Source organism: Bidens hawaiensis, unplaced genomic scaffold, assembly GCF_021521415.1.
Source record: "Bidens hawaiensis isolate Kalapana, Puna unplaced genomic scaffold, B.hawaiensis_p1.1 tig00041863_1, whole genome shotgun sequence".
In the NCBI taxonomy this organism is placed as follows: domain Eukaryota; kingdom Viridiplantae; phylum Streptophyta; class Magnoliopsida; order Asterales; family Asteraceae; genus Bidens; species Bidens hawaiensis.
The window spans coordinates 75,959-88,060 of record NW_027497422.1 but is presented as its reverse complement, the minus strand read 5'-3'; positions in this window follow the sequence as shown (position 1 = coordinate 88,060).

Sequence of the window (12,102 nt, the reverse complement as noted above, 5' to 3'; positions counted from 1 at the left end):
TGAATCTATGGAGTTTTGAGAGAGTTTTTGGAGATGTAGCAAGAGTAAAATGAAGAAGATGGGTGTGTATATATAGGGAAGGAGTGAAGGGTTGGGTATAAAGATTCTTTTATGGTTTGCATAAAAATGGGTATGTTTAAATGGTCAAACAATGCATAATATAAAAAAAAACCAATATTTTATATATTTTATATATTTTAAATGACAAAATCCAATATTTTATATATTTGAAATGTTCGGGTTACAAACGGTTCGGGTTTACATAACAAAAGTGACCCGAAATTGACGAATGTCACAGTAACAACTTAAATGAACCCAAAACAATCGAAAAGCTTAATTCGGTTCGGGTCACAATAAGATTCAAACTGAATAATTGAAATATAAATTTTTTCTTCATGTTTGTTTTAGTTGCTAAACTCCAATTTGATACTTGAATAATCATTTTCCCGGTCAGATACCTCGGATATGAACACAAAATAGTCCTCGCGATATTTCTTTGAATAGTTTTTACAGTTTTAGATCGTTGTGACATGAATTATATAAAATAAATAAGAAAATAAAGTAATATAATTTGCGATAATACCAATGCATTATTAGTTACAAACTATAACAAAGTGTATTTAACTTGCACTATTAAATATATATAAAAACATTTTATCGTCTTGAAAAAAATTATGTATAATGAGATTATAATATGTATTTTAATACTACTAAAACTTTATTTCACCCACGGAAGTATCAAGATGGTAATTATGAATGCCGGTATGTTTGTTTGTAATACTCTTTTTAATCCCACTTTATCCCTTGTTCTTACTAATTCTCACTGTTGAGGTTAAAACTTGTCCACCAACGTTATAAGATAACAATGAAACAAAGTCTATTTAACCTACACCAATCAATAATTTCACTTAAAAGAAAAAGAAAAAGTAAAATTAAAATGTGGTGAAAAACTATAAAAAGAATTTATCTTTGTCTTTTTGTGGCATAATATAATTAGATTTTAGACTCTAGTGGTTATGGATCAATTCATGAACTTGAAATTCCAAAATATATGTGTTTGATCAAATGTATCAAACAAAGTAAAATATTAATAAGGATTTATTTAATTATTTAAGATATGCTTTTGATATAGTCATATAACGCAGCATAACCTCTATTGTTTTTTTTAAGAAAAAAGAAAATGTAACAGCTTAAATGAACCCAAAATAATTGAAAAGATTAATTTAGTTTGGGTCAAAACCCGAATCAAACTGAATAATTGAAATATAATTTTTTTCTTCATCTTTGTTTTAGTTGCTAAACTTCAATTTGATACTTGAATATTAATTTGCTCGGTCAGATACCTCGGATATGTACACAAAATTGTCCTCGCGATATCTCTTTGAATTGTTTTTACAGTTTTAGATTGTTGTCACATGAGTCATATAAAATAAACAAGAAAATAAAGTAATATAATTTACGATAATACCAATGCATTATTAGTTACAAACTATAACAAAGTGTATTTAACTTAGACTATTAAATATATATAAAAACATTTTTTTCATCTTGAAAAAAATTATATACAATGAGATTATAATATGTATTTTAATACCACTAAAACTTTATTTCACCCACGGAAGTATCAAGATGGTAATTATGATTGCCGTTATGTTTGTACGTAATACACTTTTTATTCCCACTATATCCCTTGTGCAAACTAATTCTTGCTATTGAGGTTAAAACTTCTCCACCAACGGTTATAAGATAACAATGAAATAAAGTGTATTTAACTTCCACCAATCAATAATTTCATTTCAAAGAAAAAGGAAAATTAAAATGTGGGGAAAACCCGAAAAAGAAGTTATCTTTGTCTTTTTGTGGCATAATAGAATTATGTTTTACAATCTAGTGGTTATGGATCAATTCATGAACTCGAAATTCCTATATATAAGTGTTTGATCAAATGTATATAACAAACTAAAAGTTTAGTAAACTTTTATTTAATTATTCAATATATGCTTTTGTTATAGTCATATAACGCAGCATCATGTACAACCACTACTGTTTTTTATAAGTATAAAGAAAATGTAACAACTTAAATGAACCCAAAATAATCGAAAAGCTTAATTCAGTTCGGGTCACAACCCGAATCAAACTGAATTATTGAAATATAATTTTTTCTTCATCTTTGTTTTAGTTGCTAAACTTCGCTTTGATACTTGAATAATTATTTTCTCGGTTAGATACCTCGGATATGAACATAAAATAGTCCTCGCGATATTTCTTTAAATAGTTTTTACAATTTTAGATTGTTGTCACATGAGCTATATAAACAAATAAGAAAATAAAGTAATATAATTTACAATAATACCAATTCACTAATAGTTACAAACTATAACAAAGTGTATTTAACTTGGACTATTGAATATACATATATACATTTTTTTCGTCTTGAAAAAGAATTATATACAATGAGATTGTACAATGTATGTTGATCCTACCAAAACTTTATTTCACCCACGGAATTATCCACATGGTAATTATGATTGCCGGTATGTTTATCCGTAATACTCTTTTTATTCTCACTATATCTGTTGTGTTTACTAATTCTTACTATTGAGGTTAGAACTCCTCCACCAACGGTTATAAGATAACAATGAAATAAAGTGTATTTAACTTGCACTAATCAATAATTTCACTTAAAAGAAAAGGAAAAATTAACATGTGGAGAAAAACTGGGAAAAAGTTATCTTTGTCTTTTCTGGATATAATTAGATTCTAGACTCTAGTGGTTATGGATCACTTCGTAAACTCGAAATTCCTAAATATATGTGTTAGATCAAATGTATCTAACAAACTAAAAGTTTAATAAAGTTTTATTTAATTATTATTATATATACTTTTGATATAGTCATATAAGGCGGCATCATGTACAACATCTATTGTTTTTTATAAGAAAAAAGAAAATGTAACAACTTAAATGAACCCAAAATAATCGAAAAGCTTAATTCGGTTCGGGTCACAATTAGAATCAAACTGAATAATTGAAATATAAATTTTTTCTTCATGTTTGTTTTAGTTGCTAAACTCCAATTTGATACTTGAATAATCATTTTCCCGGTCAGATACCTCGGATATGAACACAAAATAGTCCTCGCGATATTTCTTTGAATAGTTTTTACAATTTTAGATCGTTGTCACATGAATTATATAAAATAAATAAGAAAATAAAGTAATATAATTTGCGATAATACCAATGCATTATTAGTTACAAACTATAACAAATTGTATTTAACTTGCACTATTAAATATACATAAAAACGTTTTATTAATACTACTAAAACTTTATTTCACCCACGGAAGTGTAAGATAGTAATTATGATTGCCGGTATGTTTGTCCGTAATACCCTTTTTATTCCCACTTTATCCCTTGTGCTTACTAATTCTCATTGTGGAGGTTAAAACTTGTCCACCAACGTTATAAAATAACAATAAAACAAAGTGTATTTAACCTACACCAATCAATAATTTCACTTAAAAGAAAAAGTAAAGGTAAAATTAAAATGTGGTGAAAAACTGTAAAAAGAAGTTATCTTTGTCTTTTTGTGGCATAATAAAATTAGATTTTAGACTCTAGTAATTATGGATCAATTCATGAACTAGAAATTCCTAAATATATGTGCTTGATCAAATGTATCTAACAAACTAAAAGTTTAATAAAGTTTTATTTAATTATTTAATATATGCTTTTGATATAGTCATATAACGCAGCATCTTGTACAACCTCTATTGTTTTTTATAAGAAAAAAGAAAATGTAGCAGCTTAAATGAACCCAAAATAATCGAAAAGCTTAATTTAGTTTGGGTCACAACCCGAATCAAACTGAATAATTGAAATATAAAATTTTCTCCATCTTTGTTTTAGTTTCTAAACTTCAATTTGATACTTGAATATTAATTTTCCCGGTCAGATACCTCGGATATGAACACAAAATAATCCTCGCGATATCTCTTTGAATAGTTTTTACAGTTTTAGATTGTTGTCACATGAGTCATATAAAATAAACAAGAAAATAAAGTAATATAATTTACGATAATACCAATGCATTATTAGTTACAAACTATAACAAAGTGTATTTAACTTGAACTATTAAATATACATAAAAACATTTTTTTCGTCTGGAAAAAAATTATATACAACGAGATTATAATATGTATTTTAATACTACTAAAACTTTATTTCACCCACGGAAGTATCAAGACGGTAATTATGATTGCCATTATGTTTGTCCGTAATAAACTTTGTTTTCCCACTATATCCCTTGTGCAAACTAATTCTTGCTATTGAGGTTAAAACTTATCCACCAACGGTTATAAGATAAGAATGAAATAAAGTGTATTTAACTTCCACCAATCAATAATTTCACTTCAAAGAAAAAGAAAAATTAAAATGTGGGGAAAACCCAAAAAAGAAGTTATCTTTGTCTTTTTTTTGCATAATAGATTTAGATTTGACACTATAGTGGTTATGGATCAATTTATGAACTCGAAATTCCTATATATAAGTGTTTGGTCAAATGTATCTAACAAACTAAAAGTTTAGTAAAGTTTTATTTAATTATCCAATATATGATTTGATATAGTCATATAACGCAACATCATGAACAACCACTACTGTTTTTTATAAGAATAAAGAAAATGTAACTTAAATGAACCCAAAATAATCGAAAAGCTTAATTCAGTTCAGGTCACAATCCGAATCAAACTGAATAATTGAAATATAATTTTTTTCTTCATCTTTGTTTTAGTTGCTAAACTCCGGTTTGATACTTGAATAATTATTTTCTCGGTTAGATACCTCGGATATGAACATAAAATAGTCCTCGCGATATTTCTTTGAATAGTTTTTACAATTTTAGATCGTTGTCACATGAGATATATAAACAAATAAGAAAATTAAGTAATATAATTTACAATAATACCAATTCATTAATAGTTACAAAATATAACAAAGTGTATTTAACTTGCACTATTAAATATACATAAATACATTTTTTTTGTCTTGAAAAAGAATTATATACAATGAGATTGTACTATGTATGTTGATCCTACCAAAACTTTATTTCACCCACGGATTTATCCACATGGTAATTATGATTGCCGGTATGTTTGTCCGTAATACTCTTTTTATTCTCACTATATCCGTTGTCTTTACTAATTCTTACTATTGAGGTTAGAACTCCTCACCAACTGTTATAAGATAACAATGAAATAAAGTGTATTTAACTTGCACCAATCAATAATTTCACTTAAAAGAAAAAGAAAAATTAACATGTGGAGAAAAACTGGAAAAAAAATTATCTTTGTCTTTTTGTGGATATAATTAGATTCTAGACTCAAGTGGTTATGGATCACTTCGTAAACTCGAAATTCCTAAATATATGTATTAGATCAAATGTATCTAACAAACTAAAAGTTTAATAAAGTTTTATTTAATTATTATATATATACTTTTGATATAAACGCGGCATCATGTACAACATCTATTGTTTTTATAAGAAAAAAGAAAATGTAACACCTTAAATAAACCCGAAATAATCGAAAAGCTTAATTCGGTTCGGATCACAATCAGAATCAAACTGAATAATTGAAATATAAATTTTTTCTTCATATTTTTTTTAGTTGCTAAACTCCAATTTGATACTTGGCTTAAGCCCATGATCCCTAAATATATAAACCATAATCACCATTTAATCCATTATTTACACCTATCCCTTACACCATCCAAAACACACACTTAAGCTTTCTCTCTAGTTCTTCCTTTCTCTAAACCGAAACCAAGAAGGAAACCGAGCACCGACCCGAGGTAATGATAGTATGATATTGTATAAACCCAAACCCGTTAGATATGGTCACGAAACGACGAGCCGACACCGTTAAACGGTTTAAGTCACGAGATCCGGATGGAATCGAGTATAAACCGAACCTAAGATGAGCTTAGGGATCACCCTAGCTCAGATCTGGATCGAACGGGAGGAAAAACAGTGAAAAACGAGTCAGAACTCGTTTTTCCAGCGAAACCGCGTTTTTTCAGCGACGGCGCCGGAAAGGCGGCGCCGGAAAAGATACGAGGTTAAGGGAATGTTAGAGAATGTTCTGACATTCTCTGACCTAACCCTAGTTCGTTAACGGAGGATTAACGAACTAGAGGCAATTCGTCAGCTGATTCGCTAAGGAAAGATTAACGAACTAGCTGTAGTTCGTATCCAATTCGTTAAGGGAATAAGATAACGAATTACCCTTGATTCGTTATAGTCATTCGTTAACAGAGATAATGAATTAGAAGGTCATGTTCGCTACTTCGACTGGTTCGCTATAGGACTGATTCGTTAAGGGTCCAATTCGCTACAAGGACCAGTTCGCTAGAATAAACCAATTCGTTAAAGAACCAAGTAACGAACTAGAAGTTTTATGAAATGACAGAACAGTCCCTGAACTTATAAAAGAATGGTTTAATTACAAAAAAGCCCTTGGAATTTTTAAGTTAGCAAATTTAATGATTATTTAAAATTATAATGGAAAATGCTCTGCCCTTGGACCCTGCTAAGGGCTGCCACCCCTAGACCTCGCTGCCAGGGGCGCTGCCCCGGACCCCCGTTCGTTGAGGGTAATAATTAAACTAGAAAGACGATATGTGTATTGATAGTTTATTGATACGTATAATTATTATACAGTTAGTCGTGCACAGCTCAAGAAGGGAATAACGATTCACGATGAACGTAACCGAGTTCAGGTGAGTTTCTAGCCCCACTTCCTTGTTATGTTTTCGGGGCTGTGTGCATACTCGACGTGATAGTTAATATACTTACCTTAAGTGGTAAGTGTATGCCTTGTAGGATTTATGATTGATGATTTCTTGACGGTGCGTGAACGATCTTCGGATATTGCATGTATCGTCAGGGGGTAGTTAATGATATGATTGATATGTATGATTTATGAATGAGGTATGTATGAATATATATGATGTATGAATAATATGTTGATGGTACGTGAACGCTCTTCGGAGATTGCACGTATTGTCAAGGAAAGTAAATAAGAACACATATGGAAGAAAGGGAGACTGGACCCTAATATTATCCAAGGATGAAGGGGGACCGGACCCTAATAATATCTGAGGATGGAGGGTAGCGGACCCTAATAATATCCGAGGTATGTAGGGTGAAATGCCCTTTATAACGTAAGGTTAGCTATAAATGTGTATGAACGAATGAAGTACAGGTTATGTATGTAATGCGTACCTTTGGGCACGTATATGTGTATGTAAAGTAAGTTATGTGATTAACTAGAACTCACTCAGCGTAGCTGACTTTTAGTATGCACGCAGGCTAACAGATTGAGACAGCTGGTTTGAGATGGACACATGGCGGGATAGAAGAGGCTGGCATCCGAAGATTGTTATGATGTTTTGAATGTTATCATTTATGTTATGTTTTAAAAGACAGATTATGGATATTTGTAACGAATGGTTGATGTTTTATATTATTCCGCGAAAGTTTTGGTTAACTCTGATTTCTAGAACAGTGTTTATGAGTAAATCCAACGTCCAAAGTAGGGCACCGGTAACGGGGCCTTACATCCACCAACGGTTATAAGATAACAATGAAATAAAGTGTATTTAACTTGCACCAATCAATAATTTCACTTAAAAGAAAAAGAAAAATTAACATGTGGAGAAAAACTGGAAAAAAAAGTTATCTTTATCTTTTTGTGGATATAATTAGATTCTAGACTCTTGTGGTTATGGATCACTTCGTAAACTCGAAATTCCTAAATATATGTGTTAGATCAAATGTATCTAACAAACTAAAAGTTTTATAAAGTTTTATTTAATTATTATATATATACTTTTGATATAGTCATATAACGCGGCATCATGTACAACATCTATTGTTTTTTATAAGGAAAAAGAAAATGTAACAACTTAAATGAACCCAAAATAATCGAAAAGCTTAATTCGGTTCGGGTCACAATCAGAATCAAACTGAATAATTGAAACATAATTTTTTTCTTCATATTTGTTTTAGTTGCTAAACTCCAATTTGATACTTGAATAATCATTTTCTCGGCCAGATACCTCGGATTTTCTCGGCAGCTCGACCCCAGCCAGGGGCTCTGTCCCTTGGACCCTGCTAGGGGCTGCCGCCCCTAGACCCCGCTGTCAGGGGCGCTGCCCCCGGACCCCTGTTCGTTGAGGGTTATAATTGGACTAGAAATACGATATGGATAATGATAGCAATTAACATGCGTAATTGTTATACAGTTAGTCGTGCACAGCTAAAGAGGGGAATAACCGTAAACGGTGAACGCAACTGCATTGAGGTGAGTTTCTAGCCCCACTTCCTTGTTATTTTTTCGGGGCTGTGTGCATACTCGATGTGATAGTTAATACACTAACCTTAGGTGGTAAGCGTATGTCTTGTATGATTTATGTATGATGATTGCTTGGCGGTGCGTGAACGATATTCGGATATTGCATGTGCGGTCAAGTGGTAGTCAAAGGTATGATTGATATGTATGATGTATGAATGATGTATGTATGAATATATATGATGTATGAATAATGTATGTATGATATGTTGATGGTATGTGAATGCTCTTCGGAGATTCCACGTATTGTCAAGGAAAGTATGTAAAGGACAAGTATGTTATAGTAGTACGAACGTAAGGAACCGACCCCAATAGTATCGGCGAATGTAGGGAGCCGACCCTAATAATATCGGCGAATGTAGGGAACCGACCCTAATAATATCGGCAAAGTTAATAGAGCGAAATGCTCTTAAAAACGTATATGTACGAATGGAAGTATTACGTAAGTATGAAAGAAAGGACGAAAGTACGAATGTATGTAAGTATGAAAGAAAGGGCGAAAGTACGAATGGAAGTATTACGTAAATATGAATGTGTGTACCTTCGGGTGCATATGTCAGTATGTGAATGTATTGTATGTCGTCTAATTAACTAGAACTCACTCATCGTAGCCAACTTTTAGTATGCACGCAGGTGAGTAAAATGAGGCAACTTGCTTGAGAGGAAGCACATGGCATGGATTTGAAGACACTGGCATCTCAATGAAGTGTTATGTTATGATGTTTTAAAAGACAATGTTTTAAGTTTAAATGATTTGAATGTTCGTTAAAGACAAGAATGATGGATATGTAATATATTGGTTTGAAGTTTATTATTCCGCGAAAGTTTTAATTAACTATGATATTTAGAACGGTGTTTATGAGTAAATCCAACGTCCAAATGTGAGGCACCAATAACGGGGCCTTTCATTTGGGTCACAGTCCGAATCAAACTGAATAATTGAAATATAAAATTTTTCTTCATCTTTGTTTTAGTTGCTAAACTTCAATTTGATACTTGAATAATAATTTGATCGGTCAGATACCTCGGATATGAACACAAAATAGTCCTCACGATATCTCTTTGAATAGCTCTAGTTCGTGTCTGATTTGTTAAGGGAAAGGGTAACGAATTACCCTTGATTCGTGATAGTTAGTTCGTTAAAAGAAATAACGAATTAGAAGGTCCAATTCGCTACTTGGACCGGTTCGTTATATGGACTAATTCGTTAAGGAGTCCAGTTCGTTAAAGGGTTCAATTCGCTATAGGAACCAGTTCGCTAAGATAAGCCAATTCGTTATGAACCAGTAACGAATTAGAAGTTTAACGGAATGACAATAACAGTTCCTGGACTTAGAAAAGAATGATTTAATTACAAAGAAGCCCTTGGACTTTAAGTAACAAATTATTTAATGATTCAAATCCTAATGGAAAATGTGTTAAGACAACTTAACCCCAGCCAGGGGCTCTGCCCCTTGGACCCCGCTAGGGGCCACCGCCCCTATAACCCCGCTGCCAGGGGCGTTGCCCCCGGACTGGTTCGCTATAGGACTGATTCGTTAAGGGTCCAATTCACTACAAGGACCAGTTCGCTAGAATAAACCAATTCGTTAAAGAACCAAGTAACGAACTAGAAGTTTTATGAAATGACAGAACAGTCCCTGAACTTATAAAAGAATGGTTTAATTACAAAAAAGCCCTTGGAATTTTTAAGTTAGCAAATTTAATGATTATTTAAAATTATAATGGAAAATGCTCTGCCCCTTGGACCCTGCTAAGGGCTGCCACCCCTAGACCTCGCTGCCAGGGGCGCTGCCCCGGACCCCCGTTCGTTGAGGGTAATAATTAAACTAGAAAGACGATATGTGTAGTGATAGTTTATTGATACGTATAATTATTATACAGTTAGTCGTGCACAGCTCAAGAAGGGAATAACGATTCACGATGAACGTAACCGAGTTCAGGTGGCATCTCAAGACACTGGCATCTCAGGAAAATGTTATGATGTTTAAAAGACTATGTTTGATTTTAAATAACTATGAATGTTTGCTAAGACAAGAAATGATGGATATGTAATATATTGGTTGAAGTTTTATATTCCGCGTAAAGTTTTAATTAACTCTGATATTTAGAACTGTGTTTATGAGTAAATCCAACGTTAAAGTGAGGTACCGGTAACGGGGCCTTACACCAAGGGTCCATCGCGATACGCGATGGACCAGTGAAGACCCCGTCGTGTATCGCGATGGGGTATGCATACGGGCAGCTAGGGTTTATTATCAGTTCTCTCCATTCTCGACCCTAACTTGTTTTTTTTATCAAAGGAGGCGATTTCCAGAGCTGACAGGGGTCGAGTCTACCACTCCAGATCATACCGAGACCTTGTTTATGCTCCATTACATCATTATTGACTATTCGATGATGTCTAGGCTCGGTTAATCTCTCCGATTCGTTCCCGGGATGTAGAGTTTGTATTTATTTCAGTTTTGATTGTAACCAAGAACATACTATGTGTAATTGTCTTTGATTGATATATGAGTATTGATATTTAGTATTGCTGTGCATTCAATCGGTTTAGGTTTACGTTGATCAGAACGATTAGTTTGTCGGTTGCTATAGTAATTGCTCATAGGGTTGTTTAACTAGTTTGAATACAATGAAGCACACAATTGCCCTTAGTTGAGTCACACTTGCAGGGACCGTTTGAGAACCAGTGCCGTGTGTTAGCGATTAGTTTGATCGCTAACACATGTGTTAAACATACTATGATTGTTAAACATATGTGTTTGATCAAATGCAGGGACCGTTTTGATTGTAACCAAGAACATACTATGTGTAATTGTCTTTGATTGATATATGAGTATTGATATTTAGTATTGCTGTGCATTCAATCGGTTTAGGTTTACGTTGATCAGAACGATTAGTTTGTTGGTTGCTATAGTAATTGCTCATAGGGTTGTTTAACTAGTTTGAATACAATGAAGCACACAATTGCCCTTAGTTGAGTCACACTTGCAGGGACCGTTTGAGAACCAGTGCCGTGTGTTAGCGATTGTTGGTGCCTAAGGTTTAACTCGTTAATCAGTCTTTAGTCAGTTTGTGATAATTAATATGTTAGGTTGCATGAGAAACTGTTTAATTGCATTCTTGAAAACCTGGGGATGAGTCTTCTTTGTTAATTGCTTGAATTCGTTAATTTGCTTAATCTTTATTAAAACTAACTTATTTTCTTGTGTGATCAGCACTAAAATCTGTTACTTCATAATATTATAAATCTGTTACACGATTACATTGACCACATACTCATGTGGATACGATACCTTATTTACCATATCTACTTAGGTTATTTAGGTTTTTGCATGACTCAAACGACGGTCATCAATTATAGACTCTAGGGTCATGGATCAATTCATGAACTCGAAATTGTTAAACATATGTGTTTGATCAAATGTATCTAACAAACTTAAAGTTTAATAAAGTTTTATTTAATTATTTAACATATGCTTTTGATATAGTCCTATAACGTAATATCATGTACAACCTCTATTGTTTTTTATAAGAAAAAAGAAAATGTAACTTTTTGTTTCTTAAAAAGCATAGGTTACAGACATAATGAATAACTTTCACTAAACTTTTATTTTATTTTATTTGACTCAACAAGCCGGTTTTGGGACCGGTTCCCCTTCTGAACTATCAAATCGGTTTTAAAAACCG